Source organism: Schistocerca nitens, chromosome 1 (genome assembly GCF_023898315.1).
Source record: "Schistocerca nitens isolate TAMUIC-IGC-003100 chromosome 1, iqSchNite1.1, whole genome shotgun sequence".
In the NCBI taxonomy this organism is placed as follows: Eukaryota; Metazoa; Arthropoda; class Insecta; order Orthoptera; family Acrididae; genus Schistocerca; species Schistocerca nitens.
Genome location: NC_064614.1, coordinates 45,091,825 through 45,119,507, shown reverse-complemented (window position 1 = coordinate 45,119,507; position 27,683 = coordinate 45,091,825).

The window sequence follows — 27,683 nt, the reverse complement described above, 5'->3', positions numbered from 1 at the left end:
GAAGCTTCTCGACCGAATAGTAACTGCTCCGGTCAAAGAAAACCATCATAACGACCGGGATGACACGACGGTCGGATGGTCCCGATGGGCCATTTGTGGCCTGAAGGCGGAGTGCTTAATATGGACGAACTATCTCTGAAAAAGTCTCTTCGCGAAAATTTTTCTCTCGTATTCTTAATTAATTGATTTTTTGCTATGCTTGTTATTTTCATCTCTGAAAAGGGTAGATAATATAATGGGCCATCACCTACTCTTAAAAGCTTGTTATCGTTTTCATTTCGACCAATCCATAAAGATTTCATGTGACACAATGAAAGTGACAGTTATGCATGTATTTTATAATATATGCATAATTTGTTGATACTTAGGGTGCCCATACGTCCCGATTAATCGGGATTGTCCCGTTTTTTGAGGCTCAAAAATTTGTCCCGACTTTTTTTTTTAAACCAAGCAATTTGTCGCAATTTTCAAGGATTATTTTCAGACATTTACAAAGTGGTTAAAATATTTTCTGTGTGTCGATTTCATAAACTATCAATTGAAACTGACAATCCGTACGTTGGTACCCCGTCATAATGTACAGCTTAAGCACAATAATTGTTGCGTACTCTTATTTTCTTTGCTTTTGCTTGCCATTGTTGTCAGCACTCAGTATCAGTTTCGTGAAGTGCTAGTACGTCGTGGCGATGCCGAGACGAAAATCAAAGTTTTCGGAAGAGTTTCAGAGGAAATGTCCTTGCTTCACTGCTACAGACAATGACTGTTCAGCAAAATGTAACGTATGTAACTGTGCTGTATCCGTGTCTCATGGTGGTGCTGCAGATCTCAAGCATCATATGGAGTCAGAGAAACAGAGGAAGAATCTTCAATCGGCAGATTCCTCGCAAAAAATGACGAGATATTTTGTAACTTCAAATACACAGGAACAGAAAAACGTAGCTGCAGCAGAAGGAACCCTGCCGTTCCATGCTGTTAAACACCACCAAAGCTATCGTTCTAATGACTGCAGTGTTCAACTAAACAAAAAAAATTCCTGATTCTAAGATTGCAGAAAATGTTTCGTGTGGAAGAATAAAGTGTGAAGAAATTACTTTAATGTGGCTAAATGAAAAGGGCATTCTAGTAAATGACAGCCTCTTATTTGATGCAATAGTTCATATACAGTCATTTGTAAAACAACAAGTGGAAACAGACAGTGAACAATGGAATCAGTTGATGGTGCATGAAAAATGGTGTAGGTTTTTCAGATCTTTCCAGTGTAATGAACAGTTGAGAGAATCGCTTAATATAGCGCAGTACTTCTTTTCACTCCCTGCCCACAATGCAAATGTTGAAAGAGTTTTCAGCTTACTATCGTCAAGTGGACAGATGAGAGGAATAGATTTACGGTGAGGAGCGTTAAGTGTATTTTACTGACCTGTTTAAACTTCAGTAAACACAGTTGCACTGACTTCTATTCATACCTATTAGGCAAACCTGAGTTGCTGAATGAAATTTCATCTTCGAAGAAATATGATTGCAGTGTGGAATTCACAAAACCATAAATTTCTTGTGTTCACTAAGAACTTTTGTTGTAGTGATTGTTACTGTATGTCTTTCTACATTCTGTGTTATAAATCTTACATTTCTTAATAAGTAAATTTCTGAAAACTTGAAATGTACTTCTTTCCATTCTTTCCATTCTTTGTTTGGTTTTGTACACACACACACACACACACACACACACACACGCACACAAAGACAAACACACACACACACACACACACAAACACACACACACACGCCCGCGCGCACGCACAATTATCAGTGAAGGCTATATTTGCAGAAGAAGAAGAAATGTTAGCATTAAAAGTGATATTTAACGAGAAATAAAAATTGTCCCACTTTTTGGCCGAGAAAATGTATGAAAGTCTCACTTTTGTCCGAAGAAAATAGTCACCCTATTGATACTGTGTTTCGATTTTACTGCCGATACTTGTTTTCGAGCCTCCTTGGATCTCTACAACGTTACAGTCCTCGTTGAAAACCAATGGTCTCACTGTAACAGTTCTCAAGTCATCTCTGTCTTAAGTCAGCCCAGTCATGTTATCACTGCTGTGTTGACCTACGGCACTGATTGTCCGGGATTCGACCTGCTGTAGTGTCGGCTATGAGACCAGCAGAGTTCAAAGGGGCCACCCTCCTCGTATGTGGAGTTAACTAGGACAAGACTTACGGTGTACGCAGCGGACAAAGAGCGCGTGTCACGGGTACACGCACCTGCGCGTGCGCAGCTGTGGCGGCGGACAGCAGGTGGGGCCGCGACGCACGCGCTGCGCCTGCAGGTGTCCCCCAGCTGCCAGCAGGAGCCAGAAGAGCACAGAGGCGGCGCCAGGTGCCCGCTGCGGCAGCCGCCGACACCGATACATGAGCCTGATACACAGGGCTGCCGACAGCGCATCACCAGCAGGAGTACCGCGGCAGAATCTGTCACGTGGCATCACCAAGGCCTGTACTACCCAACAAGTCGACGGTGGTGGATCCAGGGACCCGACTGTTTACGACTCGTATGTGGTCTGTCCAAAATAAAACCGCAATTCCTTCACGTCTACTTCGATGGTCAGAGCAATAAAACAAGGCTTGCACTTCTGCACGATGCTCTACTCAGCCCTTACGAAGTCCTTGTGCAGGCGGATTCGTATTCTACCATCGGTCCAGTTTATGGTACAAAACCTTTGTCCCAAACTGCTCAACAACGGCCAGAACAGTGAGGATTCGAAACATGTCTTACAAGATTATCATAAGCAAACCAACGATCTTAACGATTAACCAAGAAAATTTTAGATCGTCTGGGTTATACGTGATGTATCAAAAGAACGTTTCTATTTGAAGAGCTCTCTGCGCTCGCGCAACAAGTCGGAAAAGACTTGGGGGAGGGCGGGGGGTGTACGTTGTTCATCGCTTGCTTGGCCATCAGGAATGCAGTCGATATGGGGCGCTTCTTGGGAGCGGACTGCGCGTTCCGTGTGCAAGAATTTCACAAGCAACGATTTACCATTTTACAAAATGATGATGTTTGCTACGCAGGAAAATTCTTTGACTCTGGCTGCGAAACTCTAGTAACACAGAAGAAAAAAAGTATTACAAGAGACACTAGCGTTCCTAGCGTGCTTACAAAAAACTTCATTTCAGCGATACCCCAAGACAAATTGACCGCCAAAATTTAGCCGCTTAAAGCGACCTCATATGCTCGAAATCCTATCAGTCTGGGTAGTTTACATACATATTTTTGCTTCCAACACCTGCCCCACCTTAACGCCATCCTAATGCCAACCATGGTACCAAAACCGCTTGGGGAAAAAATAAGTTCCTCTTGTTCAACATTTTAGACAACGTCAATTCACGTTTCAAATATACAGCGTCATACAATCTGGAAAGAATTTATACCAAAGAAGACTTTTTTCTAGAAGGCAACGGATTAACTCTACAGATTCCTATTAAGGAATTACGGACCCGTTTCCGCCACCCTCAGACCCTCATGCCCACACCCTCAATACCCTTCCCCCTGACACACACTTACCCCGCCCCAAATAGAGATAGTGATTGATGAGGTATTTGAACCATTGTCCGCAACAATACATTACCTTCAAAATTAGATGCAATGGTGTCCCCCTTAGATCTAGTACTTAAATCAAGTTAATTCCTATAGGCACCCGTTAATATCCACTTTCCCAACACCGATAACTCTATTTTCATCATAAAATGCCTCATTATGAAAAGCCTCATTATAAGGGGTTCATCCCATGGAACAAGGGATATTACTCTAAACGGAAATCATTGGCACATCTGACTGTCACGAAGACCCAGCGTCCGTTCACAAGGATTGTCGAACTATTGGGAAATCAATCAAGAAATACAGACAGTTTACATGAACTTAGCCTATTATCACACTGAAACGAAAATCGCGCCACATAGGACGTAACACGCCGTCCGCTGTGGCCGAGCGGTTCTAGGCGCTTCAGTCCGGAACCGCGCTGCTGCTACGGTAGCAGGTTCGAATCCTGCCTCGGGCATGGATGTGTGTGATGTTCTTAGGTTAGTTAGGTTTAAGTAGTTTCTAAGCCTATGGGACTGATGACCTCAGATGTTAAGTCCCATAGTGCTTAGAGCCATTTGGACCATTTGGACGTAACACGTATTTTGGAGGACTTGGTAATATAAATTAAATTAAAATAACCGTTTCATCCTTTTACATTTTGAGAAGTAAGATTTCATCTAGGTCTTTATTTACGAGGGTTGTTTTTTAAGTAAGGGCCGTTCGCGCGTATAGTCCCGTAGTTCGCGTGGACGCCGCAACAAGCCACCGCGCCACTTGCCGGCATCCTTCCCGTTCACAATGATGCAAGTTGCAGCTCTGTAGCTGACGTGTACGCATCGCTGTGCTATTTTATAATGTTTACGATTATTGAATCGCCCGCCGCGTGTGAGATACGGTCAGTGATACGTTTTTTGACCGCGAGAAGCCTATCAGCTGCAGAAATTCATCGTCAGTTAACAGAAGTTTATGGCTAGAATGCAATGAGTGAAGGTAAAGTGCGTCAGTGGGTTAGAGAGTTTAAAAATGGCCGTCAAAACGTCCATGACGAAGACGCTCAGGCCGGCCCTCTGTGATCACTGCTGATTTGGTGGCTGCAGTCGAAACAAAGATTCGTGAGGACAGAAGATTTACAATTTCCACTCTTTCTTTGGAATTTCCACAAGTTTCAAGATCGGTTTTGTACAAAATTGTGTCTGAAAACCTAAACTTTAAGAAACTGTGTTCTCGGTGGGTACCCAGACTCCTCACAGAGGACCACAAAGAGATTTGCCACTTCATTGGACTTTTTGATTCGTTGCGAGGAAGAAGGGGATGACATGTTGAGTCAAATTGTCACTGGAGATGAAACATGGGTATCCCATATCACTCCCGAAAGCAAGCGACAATCGATGGAATGGCGACAAACAACCTCACCCGTCAAGGTCAAAGCCAAACAGACGCTGTCAAAGCGCAAGATTATGGCAACTGTGTTCTGGGACCGGCGCGGTGTTTTGCTAGTGGACTTTATGCCACGAGGAACGACAATCAACTCAGATGCCTACTGTGCAACTCGAAAGAAGTTCCGCAGAGCAATTTAAAACAAAAGGCGCGGCATGCTGACAAAAGGAGTTTTGCTCCTGCACGAAACGCTAGGCCTCACGCCTCTCAAAAGAATCGGGATTTGATTGATTCTTTTGGCTGGGAAGTTCTGGACCATGCACCATACAGCCCCTACCTTGCTCCTAGCGATTTTCACCTTTTCCGGTACTTGAAACACCATCTTGTCGGGCAGCGCTTCAATGACGACGATGAAGTGAAAGCGGCCGTGAACTCTTGGCTGTCGGAGCAGGTGGCCGAATTCTTTGAAGAGGGAATTGAAAACTTAGTTGTACGGTATGACAAGTGCTTAAATAAACCAGGCAACAACATAGAAAAATAGGTAAAAGTGTGTAGAATCAGAAAATAAAAGTTTTTTTACTAAAGTATTACTATCTTTTTTAAAAATAAAAACGGCCCTTACTTAAAAAACAACCCTCGTATATTGTCTAATAAACTGTGACAAATAAGGTTTAATCGAGCGTGTTGCACACTTAGACACTTCCAGTCCTTCCTGGCAAATAGTAAAACTCACAGATTAGCCGTCCTTATTCCTCGATCGACATTAAATAACACTACAGGAACTTCACCTTTGAGAGTGAGCGCTGCGCCTCTCTGATCACCGGTCCCTGCCTAATTGCAGTGTCGTCTTCCGGGCTGCTTCCAACTCTTCACGTGACTTGTCATCATTTCACAGTAACATTACCGACCCTGACTCCGGTTCAACATCTACTGCCTCTCTTAATCTTTCCACTCCTGTGCTCCGATACTTCAAATCTTTGCCTCTGCCTTCTTTTTATTAGCTGTCTCATAAATGGCAGCAGCAACGATCTGCCATTGGTTCACTTCTACCCCAATGTCTCTCTTGATCCTCAGAGGTAAGTTTCCCGGTATAAGTGTGGCCTGAGAGGCACAGCTATTACTGTCAAGACGAATGTCACACTTGGTAGCTGCCGACACATCGCCATTCAGGGTTTGCGAAATACGCTGGGAGTTTCCAGAGCTGCTGAGGTTCCATAACAATTCCCGGGGTCGCAAGGCGTCGCGACGAACACTTCCGAGAAGGGTTTAACTTGGGTGTGTGTGGCATTTGGCAACTCCCGAAAGACCACCATTCTAACTTGCAAAATAGCCGCTACAGCTCCAAAGCGACTCCAATGGTCACAAGGCTTCTTGAGAAGCGTTTCTAAGAACGGTTGCATTCTCTGAGTCCAGCGTCCCCAGGCTGCTCGTTCCGCAGCGAACACCCAGGCCCCTCGCCATCGCCGAAAGCCGTTATCCGACAAATTATTCTCCTCGCGGCCGAAACACCGGGATTCCCATCTTCTTCCTTTGACTAAAGTAGCCAGCCGGTGTGGCCGAGCGGTTGTAGGCGCTACAGTATGGAAACGCGCAGGTTCGAATCCTGCCTCGGGCATGGATGTGTGTGATATTCTTGGGTTAGTTAGGTTTAAATAGTTCTACGTTCTAGGGGACTGATGACCTCAGAAGTTAAGTCCCATACTGCAGAGACCCATTTGAACCGTTTTTGACTAACGTACGACGAGTATAGAGCTTAACTAAATCTTCAAACAATAGTCACACTAGAATGAGATTTCCACTCTGCAGCGGAGTGTGCGCTGATATGAAACTTCCTGGGAGATTAAAACTGTGTGCCCGACGGAGACTCGAACTCGGGACCTTTGCCTTTCGCGGGCAAGTGCTCTACCAAAGCTGTGAGGACCGGGCGTGAGTCGTGCTTCGGTAGCTCAGATGGTAGAGCACTTGCCCGCGAAAGGCAAAGGTCCCGAGTTCGAGTCTCGGTCGGGTACACAGTTTTAATCACCCAGGAAGTTTCATATCAGCGCGCACTCCGCTGCAGAGTGAAAATCTCATTCTGGAAACATCCCCCAGGCTGTGGCTAAGCCATGTCTCCGCAATATCCTTTCTTTCAGGAATGCTAGTTCTGCAAGTTTCGCAGGAGAGCTTCTGTAAAGTTTGGAAGGTAGGAGACGAGATACTGGCTGAAGTAAAGCTGTGAGGACCGGGCGTGAGTCGTGCTTCGGTAGCTCAGATGGTAGAGCACTTGACCGCGAAAGGCAAAGGTCCCGAGTTCGAGTCTCGGTCGGGCACACAGTTTTAATCTCCCAGGAAGTTTAATAGACACACTAAGTGAATCGTCACATAGCATCAAAGTAATTTGTCAGAGTCATTGAAACCGTACTCACCCATGAATAATATAGCTGAAAAGAATACCACATGATCATCAACACAGCGCACATGTTCTTATGACAAGACCAAATGATGTCTGGAAGTGGACGCGAAAAGAAGGCAACAGTTCAAACAGGACACCACCACATTCTATGCAGATCATTGATATCGGACGTCGTACGACTAGACTGCCTACTTTTTTCTTAAGCTGAGCGTAGTATCCACATGTGGTTGACTGGACATTTTCGTAATACTCGCTGTCGAGCACTATGCATGTATTTATGAAATCAGCATTAGCGAATTTTATATACGTTTTCTCTTGAATACGCCAAGATCTTTCTCAGTTACCTACAGGTGATTTTAACACTCTGACAGAAGTGGCCCCCTATCGGCGGTTGATGTTCCTCGGTGTACATTCTCGTCGCAGTGCGATACCTATCCAATATTTCAAAAGAATGTGACGTACAAGTTTCCTTTTCAGTTGCAACCGCCTGGTCTCGCGACCAGTGGATAACACTTTACACTGAAGTGACTTAAGTCATGGGGTAGTGACATGCACTTATACAGATGGCGGTAGTATTGCATACAGAAGTTGGAAAAGAAAATTGAGAATGCGCTAGCTGACGATCAGTTTGGCTTTAGGAAAAGTAAAGGGACGAGAGAGGCAATTCTGACGTTACGGCTAATAATGGAAGCAAGGCTAAAGAAAAATCAAGACACTTTCATAGGATTTGTCGACCTGGAAAAAGCGTTCGACAATATAAAATGGTGCAAGCTGTTCGAGATTCTGAAAAAAGTAGAGGTAAGCTATAGGGAGAGACGGGTCATATACAATATGTACAACAACCAAGAGGGAAAAATAAGAGTGGACGATCAAGAACGAAGTGCTCGTATTAAGAAGGGTGTAAGACAAGGCTGTAGCCTTTCGCCCCTACTCTTCAATCTGTACATCGAGGAAGCAATGATGGAAATAAAAGAAAGGTTCAGGAGTGGAATTAAAATAAAAGGTGAAAGGATATCAATGATACGATTCGCTGATGACATTGCTATCCTGAGTGAAAGTGAAGAAGAATTAAATGATCTGCTGAACGGAATGAACAGTCTAATGAGTACACAGTATGGTTTGAGAGTAAATCGGAGAAAGACGAAGGTAATGAGAAGAAGTAGAAATGAGAAGAGCGAGAAACTTAACATCAGGATTGATGGTCACGAAGTCAATGAAGTTAAGGAATTCTGCTACCTAGGCAGTAAAATAACCAATGACGGACGGAGCAAGGAGGACATCAAAAGCAGACTCGCTATGGCAAAAAAGGCATTTCTGGCCAAGAGAAGTCTACTAATATCAAATACCGGCCTTAATTTGAGGAAGAAATTTCTGAGGATGTACGTCTGGAGTACAGCATTGTATGGTAGTGAAACATAGACTGTGGGAAAACCGGAACAGAAGAGAATCGAAGCATTTGAGATGTGGTGCTATAGACGAATGTTGAAAATTAGGTGGACTGATAAGGTAAGGAATGAGGAGGTTCTACGCAGAATCGGAGAGGAAAGGAATATGTGGAAAACACTGATAATGAGAAGGGACAGGATGATAGGACATCTGCTAAGACATGAGGGAATGACTTCCATGGTACTAGAGGGAGCGGTAGAGGGCAAAAACTGTAGAGCAAGACAGAGATTGGAATACGTCAAGCAAATAATTGAGGACGTAGGTTGCAAGTGCTACTCTCAAATGAAGAGGTTAGCACAGGAAAGGAAATGGTGGCGGGCCGCATCAAACCAGTCAGTAGACTGACGACAAAAAAAAAAAACAAAAAAACAAAAAAACAAAAAAAAAGTGTAAAAGGCCAGTGCAATGGCGGAGCTGTCAGTAGTGCTCAGATGATTCATGTGAAATGATGTCCGACGTGATTATTGTCGCACAACCGGGATTAGCAGACTTTGAACGCGAAATGGTAGTTGGATGTAAATGCGTGGGACATTCCATTTCGGAAATCGTTAGGGAATTCGATGTTCCCACATCCACTGTATGAAGAGTGTGCCAAGAGTACCAAAGTTCAGGCTGTAACTTACACCAAGCACTGCGCAGTGGGCGACGACCTCCAGTTAACGACCGAGAGCAGCGGCGTTTCCTTAGTGTTGTCAGTGCTAACAGACAATCAACACTGCGTGAAATAACCGCAAGGAACCAACGTGGGATGGACGACGAACGTATCCGTTCGGACGATGAGGCCAAATTTGCCGTTAATGGGTTTGGCCTTTGCTAACAGCACGACGTAGCTTGAAGACCTTTCGTGGACTCCAGACGACTGTAAAACCGTGGCGTTATCAGATGAGTTCATGGTAGTGTCAGAGAGTGGTGCAGACCTCGAGAAGGCATGGACCCAAGTTCTCAAAGAGGCACTGTGCAATATTGTGGTGCCCCATAATGGTGGGGTCTGTGTCCATGGAATGGAATGGTCCAACTGAACCGATCATTGACTGTAATTGGTTATTTTCGACAACTTGGAGACCATCTGCAGCCATTCGTGTCTTCATGCTCCCGAACAGAACTGCATCATATCACTGGGCCACAATTATTTACGACTGGTTTGAAGAACAGTCTGGACACTCAAGCGATTGATTTGTCCAACCAGATCGCCCGAAATGAATCTCAGTGACTTTTTAAGAGATTTAATATAGAAGTCAGTTACTGCACGAAATCTTGCATCGGAAGCGCTTCTGCAATTATACCAGCAACAGAGGCATCATAGCTCCATATTTCTGTTGGGGACTTCCAACGACTTTTGCGTCCATGTGACGTCGAGTTACTGCGCTAAGCCCGGCAACTAGAGGTCCGAGACGATAGCAGGCGGTATCCAATGACTATTGTCACCTCAGTATATATGACAGACATCCACTCACGCTTTTACTTCTCTTTTACAAGAAAAATTGGGAAAAGTAACTTTGCTTTTCGTTGACGGACGAAGAACGCGTTGTGGCGAGGTTAGCGCAGGACTAAGCGGATGAAAAAAAATAGTGGATAAGTGTCAGAGTACAATTCCTAAGGTCCAAAACTGAATTTTCAGTCATTTCCAAGATTTCTTTTTTGGTGATTACCAGATCTAAAACCCATGGGAGTGATTTGTACAGGGCTATTACAAATGATTGAAGCGATTTCATAAATTCACTGTAGCTCCATTCATTGACATATGGTCACGACACACTACAGATACGTAGAAAAACTCATAAAGTTTTGTTCGGCAGAAGCCGCACTTCAGGTTTCTGCCGCAAGAGCGCTCGAGAGCGCAGTGAGACAAAATGGCGACAGGAGCCGAGAAAGCGTATGTCGTGCTTGAAATGCACTCACATCAGTCAGTCATTACAGTGCAACGACACTTCAGGACGAAGTTCAACAAAGATCCACCAACTGCTAACTCCATTCGGCGATGGTATGCGCAGTTTAAAGCTTCTGGATGCCTCTGTAAGGGGAAATCAACGGGTCGGCGTGCAGTGAGCGAAGAAACGGTTGAACGCGTGCGGGCAAGTTTCACGCGTAGCCCGCGGAAGTCGACGAATAAAGCAAGCAGGGAGCTAAACGTACCACAGCCGACGGTTTGGAAAATCTTACGGAAAAGGCTAAAGCAGAAGCCTCACCGTTTACAATTGCTACAAGCCCTGATACCCGATGACAAAGTCAAACGCTTTGAATTTTCAGTGCGGTTGCAACAGCTCATGGAAGAGGATGCGTTCAGTGTAAAACTTGTTTTCAGTGATGAAGCAACATTTTTTCTTAATGGTGAAGTGAACAGACACAATGTGCGAATCTGGGCGGTAGAGAATCCTCACGCATTCGTGCAGCAAATTCGCAATTCACCAAAAGTTAACGTGTTTTGTGCAATCTCACGGTTTAAAGTTTACGGCCCCTTTTTCTTCTGCGAAAAAAACGTTACAGGACACGTGTATCTGGACATGCTGGAAAATTGGCTCATGCCACAACTGGAGACCGACAGCGCCGACTTCATCTTACAACAGGATGGTGCTCCACCGCACTTCCATCATGATGTTCGGCATTTCTTAAACAGGAGATTGGAAAACCGATGGATCGGTCGTGGTGGGGATCACGATCAGCAATTCATGTCATGGCCTCCACGCTCTCCGACTTAACCCCATGCGATTTCTTTCTGTGGGGTTATCCGAAAGAGTCAGTGTTTAAACCTCCTCTACCAAGAAACGTGCCAGAACTGCGAGCTCGCATCAACGATGCTTTCGAACTCATTGATGGGAACATGCTGCGCCGAGTGTGGGAGGAACTTGATTATCGGCTTGATGTCTGCCGAATCACTAAAGGGGCACATATCAAACATTTGTGAATGCCTAAAAAAACTTTTTGAGTTTTTGTATGTGTGTGCAAAGCATTGTGAAAATATCTCAAATAATAAAGTTATTGTAGAGCTGTGAAATCGCTTCAATCATTTGTAATAACCCTGTATATGTGAAAAACGCGAAATTGCGTTGTGGATCGTGACCCACCTTAAAGTCCCCCCTGTAACTGACTGCGTAAGGTGGCTCAAGGATCGAAACGGGGCAACAGTGAGCCACATTGATGTTAAGAAGCAACACCTAATAAAGCGCCGAGGTCTTCGAACCATTTCTGTTGAATCTTAATGTATATTGCACACAGTAACGAATCACGTGACGATGGGATTAGTGATAGAGAATGAATCGTCAACAGGAAAACCTGTCTTTCCGACGGAAAGTTAGAAATAAACAATTATCAGGCATGCCTTACGCTTTATGCAGAACAAGAAGGCGATATTGTGATCCGTATCGTAAATGCCAACGGATCATGACTACCCATCAGAAAACGAATATCTTTGTCAATGTAAAGATCTGTTTACACATAACCTAAAATAAAAAAAGGTGGCTTTTGAAATGGGTACACCACACTGAACAAATCCGCATGGTACGAGGGAAATTGTATAATGGACCAATCAATACGAGTACGCTCTTCACTTATTTCTGATTGACGAATAAGCGCTGTCTCAGCCTAAGTTGGTATACGGAAGAAAGAAAAAATTCTTTTCGGTCATCAGTCTTCTGACTGGTTTGATGCGGCCCGCCAAGAATTCCTCTCCGTACTCTCTTCATCTCAAAGTAGCACTTGCAACCTACGCCCTCCATTATTTGCTGGATGTATCTCAATCTCTGTCTTCCTCTACAGTTTTTTCCCTCTGGATCTCCCTCTAGTACCATGGAAGCCATTCCCTCATGCCTTAACAGATGTCCTATCATCCTGTCCCCTCTCCTTATCAGTGTTTTCCACATATTCCTTTCCTCTCCGATTCTGCACAGAACCTCCTCATTCCTTACCACATCAGTCCACCTAATTTTAAACATTCTCAAATGCTTCGATTCTCTTCTGATCCGGTTTCACCACAGCCCACGTTTCATTACCATACAATGCTGTACTCCAGACGTACATTCTCAGAAATTTCTTCCTCAAATTAAGGCCGATATTTGATATTAGTAGACTTCTCTTGGCCAGGAATGCCCTTTTTGCCGTTGCTTGACTGCTTTTGATGTCCTCCTTGCTCCGTCCGTCACTCGTTATTTGCTGCCTAGGTAGCAGAACCCCTTAACATCATCTACTTCTTGGCCATCGATCCTGATATTAAGTTTCTCGCAGTTCTCATTTCCCCAACTTCTCATTACCTTCGCCTTTCTTCGATTTACTCTCAATCCATACTCTGAACTCATTAGACTGTTCATTCAATTCAGTAGATCATGTAATTCTTCTTCACTTTCACTCAGGTTTGCAATGTCATCAGCGACTAGTATCATTGACATCCTTTCACCTTCAATTTTAGTGCCACTCCTGAACTTTTCTTTTATTTCCATCATTGCTTCCTGGATGTACGGATTGAACAGTAGGGGCGAAAGGCTGCATCTTGCCCTACACCCTTTTTAATACGAGCACTTCGTTCTTGATCGTCCACTCTTACTATTCCATCTTGGCTGTTGTACATATTGTCCCTAAAGCTTACCCTTACTTTTCTCAGAATTTTGAACATCTTGCACGATTTTACCTTGTCGAACGCTTTTTCAGATTGACAAATCCTATGAATGTGTCTCTATTTTTCTTTAGTCTTGCTTCCATTATTAACTGCAAAGTCGGAATTGCCTCTCTCTTGGCTTTACCTTTCCTAAAGCCAAACTGATCGTCATCTAGCACATCCTCAGTTTTCTTTTCCATTCTTCTGTATGTTATTCTTGCCCCAAACTCGAATGCATGAGCTGTTAAGCTGATTGTGCGATAATTCTCGCACTTGTCATGTCTTGCCGTCTTTGGAATTGTGTGGATGATGTTTTTCTGGAAGTCATATGGTATGTCGCCAGACTCATACATTCTACACACCAACGTGAATAGTCGTTTTGTTGCCACTTCCCCCAACGATTTTAGAAATTCTGATGCAATGCTCCCTGTCCCTTCTGTCTTATTTGATCTTAAGTCCTCCAAACCTTTTTAAATTCTGATTCTAATACCGGGTCCCCAGTCTCTTCTAAATCGACTCCTGTTTCTATCACATCAGACAAATCTTCCCATTCATAGAGGCTTTCAATGTATTCTTTCCACCTATACACTCTCTGCTCTGCATTTAACAGTGGAATTCCCGTTGCACTCTTAATGTTATCACCCTTGCTTTTAATGTCACCGAAGGTTGTTTTGACTTTCCTGTGTACTGAGTCAGTCCTACCGACAATCATTTCTTTTTCGATTTCTTCACATTTTTCACGCAGCCATTTCGTCTTAGCTTCTCTGCACTTTCTATTTATTTTATTCCTCAGCGTCTGGCATTTCCGTATTCCTGAGTCTCCCGGAACATTTTTGCACTTCCTCCTTTCATCGATCAATTGGAGAATTTCTTCTATTACCCGTGGTTCTTTCGCAGTTACCTACTTTGTGCCTATGTTTTCCTTCCCAACTTCTGTTATCGCCCTTTTTAGGGATGTCCATTCCTGTTCAACTGTACTGCCTACTGCGCTATTCCTTATTGCTGTATCTATAGCATTAGAGAACTTCAAGCATATCTCGTCATTCCTCAGTACTTCCGTATCCCACTTCTTTGCTCATTGATTCTTCCAGATTAATTTCTTAAACTTCAGCTTAATCTTCATCACTACTATGTTGTGATCTGAGTCTCTATCTGCCCCTCGGTACACCTTACAATCACTAATATGTTGTGATCTGAGTCTGTATCTGCCACTCGGTACACCTTACAATCACTACTATGTTGTGATCTGAGTCTCTATCTTCCACTCGGTACACCTTACAATCACTACTATGTTGTGATCTGAGTCTCCATCTGCCACTGGGTACACCTTACAATCACTATGTTGTGATCTGAGTCTCTATCTGCCCCTCGGTACACCTTACAATCACTACTATGTTGTGATCTGAGTCTCTATCTGCCACTCGGTACACCTTACAATCACTACTGTGTTGTGATCTGAGTCTCTATGTGCCACTCGGTACACCTTACAATCACTACTATGTTGTGATCTGAGTCTCTATCTGCCCCTCGGTACACCTTACAATCACTACTACGTTGTGATCTGAGTCTCTATCTGCTCCTCGGTACACCTTACAATCACTACTATGTTGTGATCTGAGTCTCCATCTGCCACTCGGTACACCTTACAATCGCTACTATGTTGTGATCTGAATCTCTATCTGCCTCTCGGTACACCTTAGAATCACTACTATGTTGTGATCTGAGTTCTATCTGCCACTCGGTACACCTTACAATTACTACTATGTTGTGATCTGAGTCTCTATCTGCCCCTCGGTACACCTTACAATCACTACTATGTTGTGATCTGAGTCTCTATCTGCCACTCGGTACACCTTACAATCACTACTATGTTGTGATCTGAGTCTCTGTCTGCCGCTCGGTACACCTTACAATCACTACTATGTTGTGATCTGAGTCTTTATCTGCCCTTCGGTACACCTTACAATGCCCGCATCTCGTGGTCGTGCGGTAGCGTTCTCGCTTCCCACGCCCGGGTTCCCGGGTTCGATTCCCGGCGGGGTCAGGGATTTTCTCTGCCTCTTGATGGTTGGGTGTTGTGTGCTGTCCTTAGGTTAGTTAGGTTTAAGTAGTTCTAAGTTCTAGGGAACTTATGACCACAGCAGTTGAGTCCCATAGTGTTCAGAGCCATTTGAACCATTTTTTTGAACACCTTACAATCACTACTATGTTGTGATCTGAGTCTCTATCTGCCCCTCGGTACACCTTACAATCACTACTATGTTGTGATCTGAGTCTCTATCTGCCCCTCGGTACACCTTACAATCACTAATATGTTGTGATCTCTCTATCTGCCCCTCGGTACACCTTACAATCACTACTATGTTGTGATCTGAGTCTCTATCTGCCCCTCGGTACACCTTACAATCCAGTATGTGATTTCTAAATCTCTGTCTGACCATGATGTAATGTAACTGAAATCTTCCCATATCACCCAGCCTTTTCCAAGTATACCTCTTCCTCTTGTGATTCCTGAACACAGTATTCGCTATTACTCGCTGAATTCATTACAGAACTCAATTAATCTTTCTCCTCTCTCATTCCTTGTACCAAGCCCTCTCTCCTGTAACCTTTTCTTCTACTCCTTCCCCTATTTTCATCTCACTTTACATACTGTATTTCCCTTTCAATATCCTTACACACTTTCTCTATATTTTCATGTTCATCTTGCAACGTCGGCATGTATACCTGAACTACCGTTGTCGGTGTTGGGTTGCTGTCGATTCTGATAAGAATAACCCTATCACCGAACTGTTCATAGTAACACACTCTCTGCCCTACCTTCCTATTCATAACGAATCCTATTCCCGTTATACCATTTTCTGTTGCTGTTGATATTACCCTATACTCATCAGACCAGAAATCCTTGTCTTTTTTCCACATCACTTCACTGACCCCTGCTATATCTAAATTTAGCCTTTGCATTTCCCTTTTCAGATTTTCTATTTTCCCTGCCACGAAGAACATATAACTTCCGTAAATAATGTTTTCATTAGACTTCTTCTCGAAGATTTTTCTCACACAGGCTAGGTGCAATACCTAAAGGAAATCCAGTGACTGCCTCGTAAATTTTTAGAATAAATTTCTTTATTTCTGTCAATGATCACAAACTTGTTTGATCCTCAGACTGCTGGTTTCGGTCAGCAATGACGATCTTCAGATCTGTTTTGAAAACGTGTGCTAATGTAATGGAGCGATAGTTTCATCACCAAAAGGTAAACATAAAATCAGGTCACTCAAATTGTATCACCCCGTTTTCGACCATTACCACGTCATCTCCCGGTGTAGATAAGCTAGACGGTCGCTACAAGCTGTATAAATTATGCAGTCCGCAGACGCTATACGCTTCATCTAACTTGCTTCGAGCATACGTTAGTATATGTACACCAGTAAATAATATGATAATGAGTTAGTAATATGTAGATGTCTGTGTAAATGCAGATATCCGCAGGTATCCTCGCAAATATTGACTTTGCGGCTAAAAGGCTGCGCTGATGTGGATATTTAAAACTTTATCAGTGGATACCTACGTAAATACTAAAGGATTGTATCAGCATTATCTTTCCATCTATGATAATAATGATTAGTGTTAGTAAAGTAATAAGTTTTATTAGCTAACGGAAGCCCGCTGTATTGTCTTCCTAATTTACCGTGCTATTTAACGCACGCTCTGTTTCTCTAGACCGGGCTGCTGCTTCACGTTTGATGATTTCTGTTTACTTTGCACCAACAGTCAGTAGTGTAATCAATATTTGTGGAATATTCCGTTGGTTTCTAGAGTAACATAAACGTATTAATAACTTGAATAAACAATATTGATGTTCCACAATAATATTTATATAATAGTTCGCTATGAACTGGCTTTCGGCTTCTTATGGCATCGTCAGATAACTTAAAACTAAACGGATAGTCCACAAAAGGTCAGCAAGAATTTGTATCTGTTCAAAGATTGTTGTACAAATGCCGGTACATTATTAAACGGCGTAACCGCCGGAATGTTGTATACAAAATGGCTCTGAGCACTATGGGACTGAACTTCTGAGGTCATCAGTCCCCTAGAACTTAGGACTACTGAAACCTAACTAACCTAAGGACATCACACACATCCATGCCCGAGGCAGGATTCGAACCTGCGACCCTAGCGGTCGCGCGGTTCCAGACTGTAGTGCCTAGAACAGCTCGAATGTTGTATACAAGCACGCACTGTTGTATATGTATTGGATGTGTACAGGTGCTGGATGTTAGTTTGTGGGATGGAACTCCATGCCTGTAACACTTGATCTGTCTATACAGAGACGAATTATGCTGTTTCTGAATGATGCTGTAGTTATCATCCGACTATCGATTGATCTGGTGACTGAGCAGGCCAAGGCAACCTGTCAATACTCTTCTGAGCATTTTGGGTTACAACAGCAGTATATGGGAGATCGTTATCCTGTTGGAAAACACCCCAGGAACCCCATTCATGAACGGCAGCACAACAGGTCGAATCACCAGACTAACTTACACTTTTGCAGTAAGGATGCGTGGAACAACCTCGAGAGTGCTCCTGCTGTCACACAAAATCGCAAGAGAGACTGTAACTCCAGGTGTAGTTCCAGGGTGTCCAGTACGCAGACAAGTTGGCTGCAGGGCCTCAGTTGGCCTTCTTCTAAACAAAATGTGCCCATCACAGGCATCGAGGCGGAAACAGCTTTCATCAAGAAATACAGACCTCCGCCTCGCTCTCCAGTGAGTTTTCACTTGGCAACACTGAAACTGCAAATGGCGGTGGCTTAGGTTCGGTTGAATGTTCGTTACAGAGCATCTGGCAGGAGCTGTACTTTAAGTAACCGATTTGTAACAGTTCTTTGTGTCACTGTGGAGCCACGTGACCGTCCGCAACCCCGTCTCCTTGCTACAGTACATTCTCGTGACCTCCGCTGCCAGCAATCACGTGCAGTGGTTACATTCCTGCCAAGACTTTCTGCAGATTGCAGAAGGAACATCCAGATTCTCGTAGCGCTTTCACACTCAGTGAGGTGCTCATAATGGCATCTTTGTCACCTTAAGGGGGGGTAGGACGTCAAACGGGCCGACTTGGAGCAGGAGAGGCATCACAGGACATTTTAATTTCCACCGTCTATACTTTTACAAATAAATTCATAATACTTTAACAGCATGACCAGGAAGGATTCAGGATTCATACTCATAGCAGTGGAAGCTCAAAAACGTAACAAAACACTTTTTTTTTACATGTGAAATTTCATCATTTTTTCACTTACTACTGGCTGCATTTGTTGCTATAGGTACACTTTTCTTCCTAAGCAAGAGAGATTTTTCGATGACTTTTGCACAGCATACAAACCATAGTTAAAGGTGTACGAAACTCTAGAAGTTATTTAATTTATGAGAAAATGAATAAACTGTTGCATTTTAAACGTCATGTTTAGAAAAAAACTCAAGTTATGTAGTTAATTATCTCAATTTTTTCCACAGTTTTTTCATAGATTTGGAAAATTCTAGAGTTTCACACACCTGTAGCTACTGTTTGTATGCTATGAAAAATTCATCGAAGAATCTCTCTTACATAGGAAGAAAGGTGTAACTATAGCAACAAATGCAGCCAGTAATAAGTGAAAAAGTGATGAAATTTTACATGTAAAAAAAATGTATTTTGCTACGACTTTGAACTTCCACTGCGATGACTGTGAGTTCTCAACCCTTCCTGGTCATGGTGACAAGGTTTTATGAAACTTCCTGGCAGATTAAAACTGTGTGCAGGACCGAGACTCGAACTCGGGACCTTGGCCTTTCGCGGGCAAGTGATTTACCTACTGAGCTACCCAAGCATGACTCACGCCCCGTCCTCACAGATTTAATTCCGCCAGTACCTAGTCTCCTACGTTCCCGAGTTCGAGTCTCGGTCCGGCACACAGTTTTAATCTGCCAGGAAGTTTCATATCAGCGCACACTCCGCTGTAGAGTGAAAATTTCCTTTTAGAAACATCCCCCAGGCTGTGGCTAAGCCGTGTCTCCGCAATATCCTTTCTTGCAGGAGTGCTAGTTCTGCAAGGTTCGCGGTAGAGCTTCTGTGAAGTTTGGAAGGTAGGAGACGAGGTACTGGCGGAATTAAATCTGTGAGGGCGGGGTGTGAGTCATGCTTGGGTAGCTCAGTCGGTAGAGCACTTGCCCGCGAAAGGCACAGGTCCCGTGTTCGAGTCTCGGTCCGGCACACAGTTTTAATCTGCCAGGAAGTTTCATATCAGCGCACACTTCGCTGTAGAGTGAAAATTTCATTCTAAGGTTTTACGAATTTATTTGTAAAAGTATAGACAGTAGAAATTAAAATGTCCTGTGGTGACTCTCCTGCTCCAAGTCGGCCCGTTTGACGTCCTATCCCCCTTAAAGGGATCCTTGACTAACATCAATTAAAGCCGGCCGTTGTGGCCTAGCGGTTCTAGGCGCTTCAGTCTGGAACCGCGCGACCGCTACGGTCGCAGGTTCGAATCTTGCCTCGGGCATGGATGTGTGTGATGTGCTTAGGTTAGTTAGGTTTAAGTAGTTCTAAGTTGTAGGGGACTGATGACCTCAGATGTTAAGTCTCATAGTGTCCAGAGCCATTTGATTTTTAACATCAATTAACCATGACCAATCTCAAAAGTTTCATTTTTTATTTATCTTATTCGTTTACAAGTGCAAATATAAAGATTGAGATGGGTTAAAATACACGAACTATATAAAAATTGTACATATAATGTGTTAGAACACGGCACAGATACAGTACAAATACTAATAAAAATACAACAAACACCAGTACATTTAATGTTCCTACGAGAGCGAAGTTGTGGAAGAAAGGCACACATAATACACTATAAAGTCAAATCCAAACAAAACAGACACTCAGTAACAGTGAGGCTGGTCTCGATAAAATCCCTCCATTTTCCATAGAATCTACGAAACGGGCAATCTTGTAGTACGTGCAGCGATGTTTGTTCAGCAGTTTCACAGTCACACGCTGAGTTGTCAGTGGTACCCGACTTGTGCACCATCGCAAAAGTCTGTTTTACTTGGATTAGGCACGGTCTCCGTTTTATGTAGTACTGGTTAAGTGCTTCTGTGTCAGCTGTTAAAGTTGTTTCCTTTTTCTAGCCACTTGTTTTGAGGGGCTATAGCTATGTCACCAGCGTACCAAAACTTACGTAACTAGGACGTGGCATGTCACTTATGTAAATATTAAAAAACGGTGGAGCTGAAACTAATACTTGAGGGAGTCCGTTCTTTATTCTTTGTCATTTGCTGCTTTGTGACTTCAGATTTACTTTGAAATATCGGAATTTCAGCATTATTTCCAACACGTTTGTTGATTTAAAGCCTTGAATCATGATGAAAAGCTTCAGGATGAGACTATCTAGTCATAATTTGTCATAAGCTGCGCTTAGATCAAAAGAGGCTACTGAGGTTTTTAAACCTTCCTGAAATCCACCTTCTGTTTGTGTGATGTGAGAGCTAATACTTGTTCGCAGCAACTTCAGTTTGATCTATGCCCGGCTTCTGAATGTGGCAAGTGTTTGTCTATCGTATGGTATATCGTGTTGCCGATCCCCCTTTCCAGCAAGTTACAGTAAATGCCCATCAGAGCAATTGGACGGTAGTTTGAAGGGTGTGTGGGATATATTCAAGTTTAAGGATGGCTAGAGTAAGGGACATTTTAAATTCCTTCGGGATATCTCCTATTTTTTAATATGTCATTGAATAAGTCTTTAACGGAGGGTCTTGCTACTGGTACCAGATAATTTTGTAAAATCAGGAAATATGTTTTCAGGCCCCGCTGCTTTCCTTAATCCAATGTTTCTATACCTTAATTCGTCTCGTCGATTGTGAAATGTTTTGAAAACTATTTTCTTGTAAAGTGCTCTTTACATCTTTGACCTTTTCCTCTACTGATGCTCTATTCTCTTCACTAAGCGTCGCATTTTCAGCTCTCTCTTTTATGTGTAACGAAAGCTAGTTTGTGATAATGTTAGCTTGGGGAATGGTATATGAGTAGCTGCTCTCAGGCGTCTTAATATTGACAAAATTTCCCGACTTTAATGGAAGACTGTTCCCAGCGTTCCTTCCTTTGTTCGTTGAGTGACTCTAGCAATAGACTTCCGAATTGTGATATTCTTTGCATAGTTCTTCGCTTTTAGATTGTCAGCATGGGGTGTACTGCTTTCTACATCCTCTTGCAATGTTTCTCCTCAGAGTCGCTGCTATTAAGCCAACAAATCTCACACAATTATCTCCTTTTGCAGGAATTAAATCCATTTTGGTGTCAGTTTCTGCTTTCATAAGAGTCTATCTCGGCTTCTTGACTGATTCTATCTGTCGAAGTTGTAGGCTTACATTTACTAGCGCTGATCGATGTTGGATATGGAGAAAACTGCCCACTACCCTTCTCAATTGCACGATAGGAATCCCGCCTTTGTTGGTGGTCACGATACATGGGTCAGGATTATTATCCGTCTGCCAGCGTGCTGAATAGATGGTTTTCAGGTCCTTAGCGTCATAGGTAAGGTACGAGTATAAAGTTTCGCCATTCAGATTGTTGGTACTGTATTCCCTTCTAGTATGGCGCCTGTTGGAGTTTCCAAGGAAGATTGTCAGTTTATCTCCTACTCATAGTGGTGTGTTCGGCCACATTGTGTTCGGTGATTTATATACAGAAACTAAGTGTAGCTTGAAAAGTTGCACTGTAATCGTGTCAATATCGGACTCCTTTGCCGCTTTACAGTTACTGACAACTTTATGAAAGTATATGATGGATCTACACATTTCCGAAAGGACTGTCTCTATCACTCTGTATCCTTGGACTTTATCTCCGGTTGAGATCTGCATTCCCTTCCCAAATGTGTCTCTTGTAATAGAATTACATCAACTTGGTTTTCCTTAGCCACTCTGCCAAGGTGATCAGATTTGTTGAATTGGTGTCTTCTATATTTAGCTGCATAATCCGGATCTGATGATCCGATATTGATTGTCTTAGAACTCTGAAGGGAGCGGTTTCCTGTTTGAGGTTGCACTTGCTGCTGGCTGCTGTTGTCCTTGACAGACTACATCCGGTTTGGAGGCCGTTTGTGTTAACTTTCTGCTGCACAGCTGTCGCACCCCGTTGCCAAGGCGACACCATTGTAGAGGTGATTCACATCTTGTCTCAAGGGTAACTAACGCTAGCGATAGTTTCAGCGTGTGTTTAAAGCAAATACGATTTGCGTTTCATAGTGGTGCCATTGGCTCCACTCTTATGCGGCCGGCTGGTGCGAAATTTGAATACACTTCATCTTTCAGATGTAGAAGTACCCCTACCAACTTTCGTTTATGTCATACAACTCCTTCTCAGTGTTGCGATTTTTTTTCCATCAGTGTAGCTATAATTGACGATCGAGAAATTCTTTACACACTGCACAGAAGACGTCATCAGCCCAATGCGTATTTAATCAAGAAAATATCCTTTCGACAGCTGCATTGTGGGCAGGGATTGCAAAAAAGGACTGCACAATTAACAAAAGTTTTATTCATCTTCAGACTCTGTTGCAGTCATCAAAAGCCTTTCCAACCAATTTTTTGATACAATCCATCGACCTAAATCTCTGATGGTGTTTTATGTTATGCCCCGCATCTGTTGCTTCAGCTGCTGCTGTCTTCAGATCAATTTCACTATTTGCCGACAAAACTCATCGATTCTTTGCGATGCACCTTTTGCTTCTATACTTTTTTGTGCTGCTAGGAATTAACATGATCCATAATATCTGATATCGTACCTTGTGACACAGAGAAGAAGCACTTGCAAGTACAAGATACGAGTCACGCATGGACGCCGGACGTAAAACTGTAGACTCTGCACGCGTTGTTTTCCTCCTCACAGTTATATTTATTTATATATGAGACTTGTCTCCAAAGAAAGCATTTTGCTTCATATACAGTACTTCCTTCTCCGAGAAATGGGAATTCATTCAAGTTATTGTCCCTAAATTAGCATTTACAGTTATCTTTACGAATATTCGAAACGTTCTCTGCAGTGGCAACAGCTAATATCAATGACGACGCCATGACCACCGCCAACTCAATGCGCGGTACGCTATTCTACGACAGTCAAGCTGAAGATCAAGTGGCCGCGCCAAAACAGTCGACGACTACCTGAAGGCATGCCAGGTGGCTTTTATCTCTCCCAGTTTATGCCCAGTTACAATTTCAGTCCGCCAAGTGACCCCTGACATCACAGAACAACTTGACATGATGTTCCGAAAATCGAGGGTTGTTTGCTGTTTTATAAATTTGCAATGGGTGTTTGAAACAGAGCGTTAAAAACCGGGTGGAGCCCGGGTAATGCGTGTGTTTTGGTAACCTAGTATAAAATGTTTTGTGAAGGAAGGCTGGGGAAGGAAGTTGGTGACTTTGCAATTCCCTTGAGCGAGCTAGGAAAGTCACGATTACCAAATTCTAGATGGTTATACTGGGTATTCCAGTATCCGAATACATTCTCTTGCGTCTATACGTCTTGGTTATGCAGGAACGCTCGCAATATCGGAGACACGGTATGATACGGTGTCTGTTTGGACGTCTAAACTTTCCACCACTGGAGCGTCCTCGGGGCAGCGAGAGAAATTACACTACTGGCGATTAAAATTGCTACACCACGAAGATGACGTGCTACAGACGCGAAATTTAACCGACAGGAAGAGAATGATGTGATAAGCAAATGATTAGCTTTTCAGAGCATTCACACAAGGTTGGTGCCGGCGGCGACTCCTACAACGTGCTGGACATGAGAAAAGTTTCCAACCGATTTCTCATACACAAACAGCAGTTGACCGGCGTTGACTGGTGAAACTTTGTTGTGATGCCTCGTGTAAGGAGGAGAAATACGTACCATCACGTTTCCGACTTTGATAAAGGTCGGATTGTAGCCTATCGCGATTGCAGTTTATCATATCGCGACATTGCTGCTCGCGTTGGTCGACATTCGATGACTGTTAGCAGAATATGGAATTGGTGGGTTCAGGAGGGTAATACGGAACACCGTGCTGGATCCCAACGGCCTCGTATCACTAGCAGTCGCGATGACAGGCATCTTATCCGCATGGCTGTAACGGATCGTGCAGACACGCCTCGATCCCTGAGTCAACAGATGGGGACGTTTGCAAGACAACAACCAGCTGCACGAACAGTTCGACGACGTCTGCAGCAGCATGGACTGTCAGCTCGGAGACCGTCGCTGCGGTTACCCTTGACGCTGCATTACAGACAGGAGCGCCTGCGATGGTGTGCTCAATTACGAACCTGGGTGCACGAACGACAAAACGTCATTTTTTCCGATGAATCTATGTGCTGTTTACAGCATCATGATGGTCGCATCTGTGTTTGGCGACATCTCGGTGAACGCTCATTGGAAGCGTGTATTCGTCATCGCCATACTGGCGTGTTACCCGGCGTGATGGTATGGGGTGCCATTGGTTACACGTCTCGGTCACATCTTGTTCGCATTGACGGCACACTGAACAGTGTACGTTACATTTCAGATTTGTTACGACCCGTGGCTCTACCATTCATTCGATCCCTGCGAAACCCTACATTTCAGCAGGATAATGCACGACCGCATGTTGCAGGTCCTGTACGGGCCTTTCTGGATACAGAAAATGTTCGACTGCTGCCCCAGCCAGCACATACTCCAGATCTCTCACCAAGTGAAAACGTCTGGTCAATGCTGGCCGAGCAACTGGCTCGTCACAATACGTCAGTCACTACTCTTGATGAACTGTGGTGTCGTGTTGAAGCTGCATCGGCAGCTGTACATGTGCACGCCATCCAAGCTGTGTTTGACTCAATGCCCAGGCGTATCAAGACCGTTATTACGGTGGTTGTTCTGGGTACTGATTTCTCAGGATCTATGCACCCAAATTGCGATAAAATGTAATCACATGTCAGTTCTAGTATAATATATTTGTCCAATGAATACCCGTTTATCATCTGCATTTCTTCTTGATGTAGCAATTGTAATGGCCAGTAGTGTAGTACCTGCAGATCCGAGCTTGCTGAGTGGTGTCGGTTCCGCGCGCCGTGTACCGATCAGGAGGCGTGTGTGTCTGGCGCGACTGCGAGGCAGGTGCGCTGATTGCCGTGACAGCTGCCCCTCGCTACACCTGGCCGTGCTTCCTGAGTTTTTGCCCTGCTGTCTTGCCCGCTGCAGCAGGACCCATCCGCACCTCGCGGCGTCCACGCTGCCGCCGAATCGGGACGAAGCAAGTCCTGCAGCTGTGAAGGACTGGTTAACAATAAGAGATTTGAAATTTCCTGCCAGATTAAAACTGTGTATCATTCCTAGACTCGAAGCTGGGACCTCTGACTTTCGCTGGCAAGTGCTATATCAACTGTGCTATTCGTCTACGGCTCACGAATGCTTTACAGTTTTGTGGGCGTGTCGTAGGTCGTGGTTGGAGAACTTAGTTGATGGAGAGCTTGACCGCGAGAAGCAAAGGCCCCAGATTCGACGCACTTTCGATTTGCCTGAAAGTTCCAAAACCGAGAAAAACTCGATGCAGTGTGAGAATTTTGAACGCTTGGTGTCCACAACTTTCAGATATTTATTGCAGGACATCTTCTATAAACCATGAGCTGCACTAAACGTATTATTTTTCCAAAACCGGTTTTTGGGCTTATAAGGAGAACGCAGAAGATTAGATGTGTAGATCACATAACTAATGAGGAGGTATTGAATACAATTAGGGAGAAGAGAAGTTTGTGGCACAACTTGACTAGAAGAAGGGATCGGTTGGTAGGACATGTTCTGAGGGATCAAGGGTTCACCAATTTAGTATTGGAGGGCAGCGTGGAGGGTAAAAATCGTAGAGGGAGACCAATGGATGAGTAGACTAAGCAGATTCAGAAGGATGTAGGTTGCAGTAGGTACTGGGAGATGAAGAAACTTGCACAGGATAGAGTAGCATGGAGAACTGCATCAAAAGTCTCTGGACTAACGACCACAACAACAACCATCATTGGTCGCATCTGATACAGAGGATCAAACAATTGTAGGTACATCGATTTCTACAAAATGACACCGTATATATAGTAGCAGTGTAAGGTGTCAGGCAAATCCAACACCTTCCATGAAAACCCTGACATGATAAGCAAATCCAGTAGTATGTCACATAGCTCCGAATAAATCGTGACATTACATTAACCAAAGTAGTACGAGTAACGAGTGAGCAAATGGAATACCACAGACTAACACAAGAATGCCTAAATGCATGTCATACCTTCCCACCGTGAGACACGCGCAGTTCCGAGGGGAGACACGAGAACAGAAGCCGAGAGCAGAACCGTGTTAAGCTGGAAGGCCATACGATAAGGGACGGACACCCACGACGCCAGCTAACCGCTAGGACCACACCCCAGCCGCAAGTTTTAGCGTGAGACTTTTTCGCGTCTGTGTTACGTCAGGGCCTCCCCCCAGCCCATGTTAAAAGATAGAGCCCTCCAGAAGAACAGTATAGATCTTACGATAACGCTAAAAGGACCACACCAGCTGCAAGTTTTAACGTGAGACTTTTTCGCGTCTCTGTTAAGTAGCAAACTTCAAAAACATTGCCCCACCACGAAAAGCATAACGTTTCTCATTGGATAGACAGAATTTTTGTAGGCAGAGCTTAAGGTTAACGTTGAGACCCTGACTGGTCAGATGAAAACACAGCCAGATAGTTTTTTTAAACCAACTTCGGTAAATTGTAGTAAGGAGAAGTTAGGGGAGGGTTGCTTCCGAGACGGTGAGGTGAGCGGAGCTGTGCTGCCCGCTGCCCCCTGGCGAACACTGACAAGGTAATGAACGCACGCGATGCTGCATAACAGCGCATAAAGCTTCATTCAGAACTGCAGACGTCTCATCTGTTACACCCTCTTTTTGCGTAATACTAGTGTCGATTGTCAATTGAAGCTCATGGTGTTCACATTTGCCACTTGAAGTAAAAATCTGAAACGCGATGATTTTTCTGTTATATAGTTATTGAGAAGCCAAGTCTGCCACTGTAATTTACGACAAGTTAGATAAGTAATTAAAGATAATTGAGGGTCACTGTAGACCATTTTCATAATTTTCTCTTTTGTGAAACTTAATTTAAACCTAGATTATAGATGTGATATGGCATAGGTCATCCTTTGATCCATTGTAGAACTTGGAAACCCATTCAGGGAATATTCGTTCACATTTTTGTTGAACGCAGTTGGTTTTTATCATCCTGTATTAAAACATT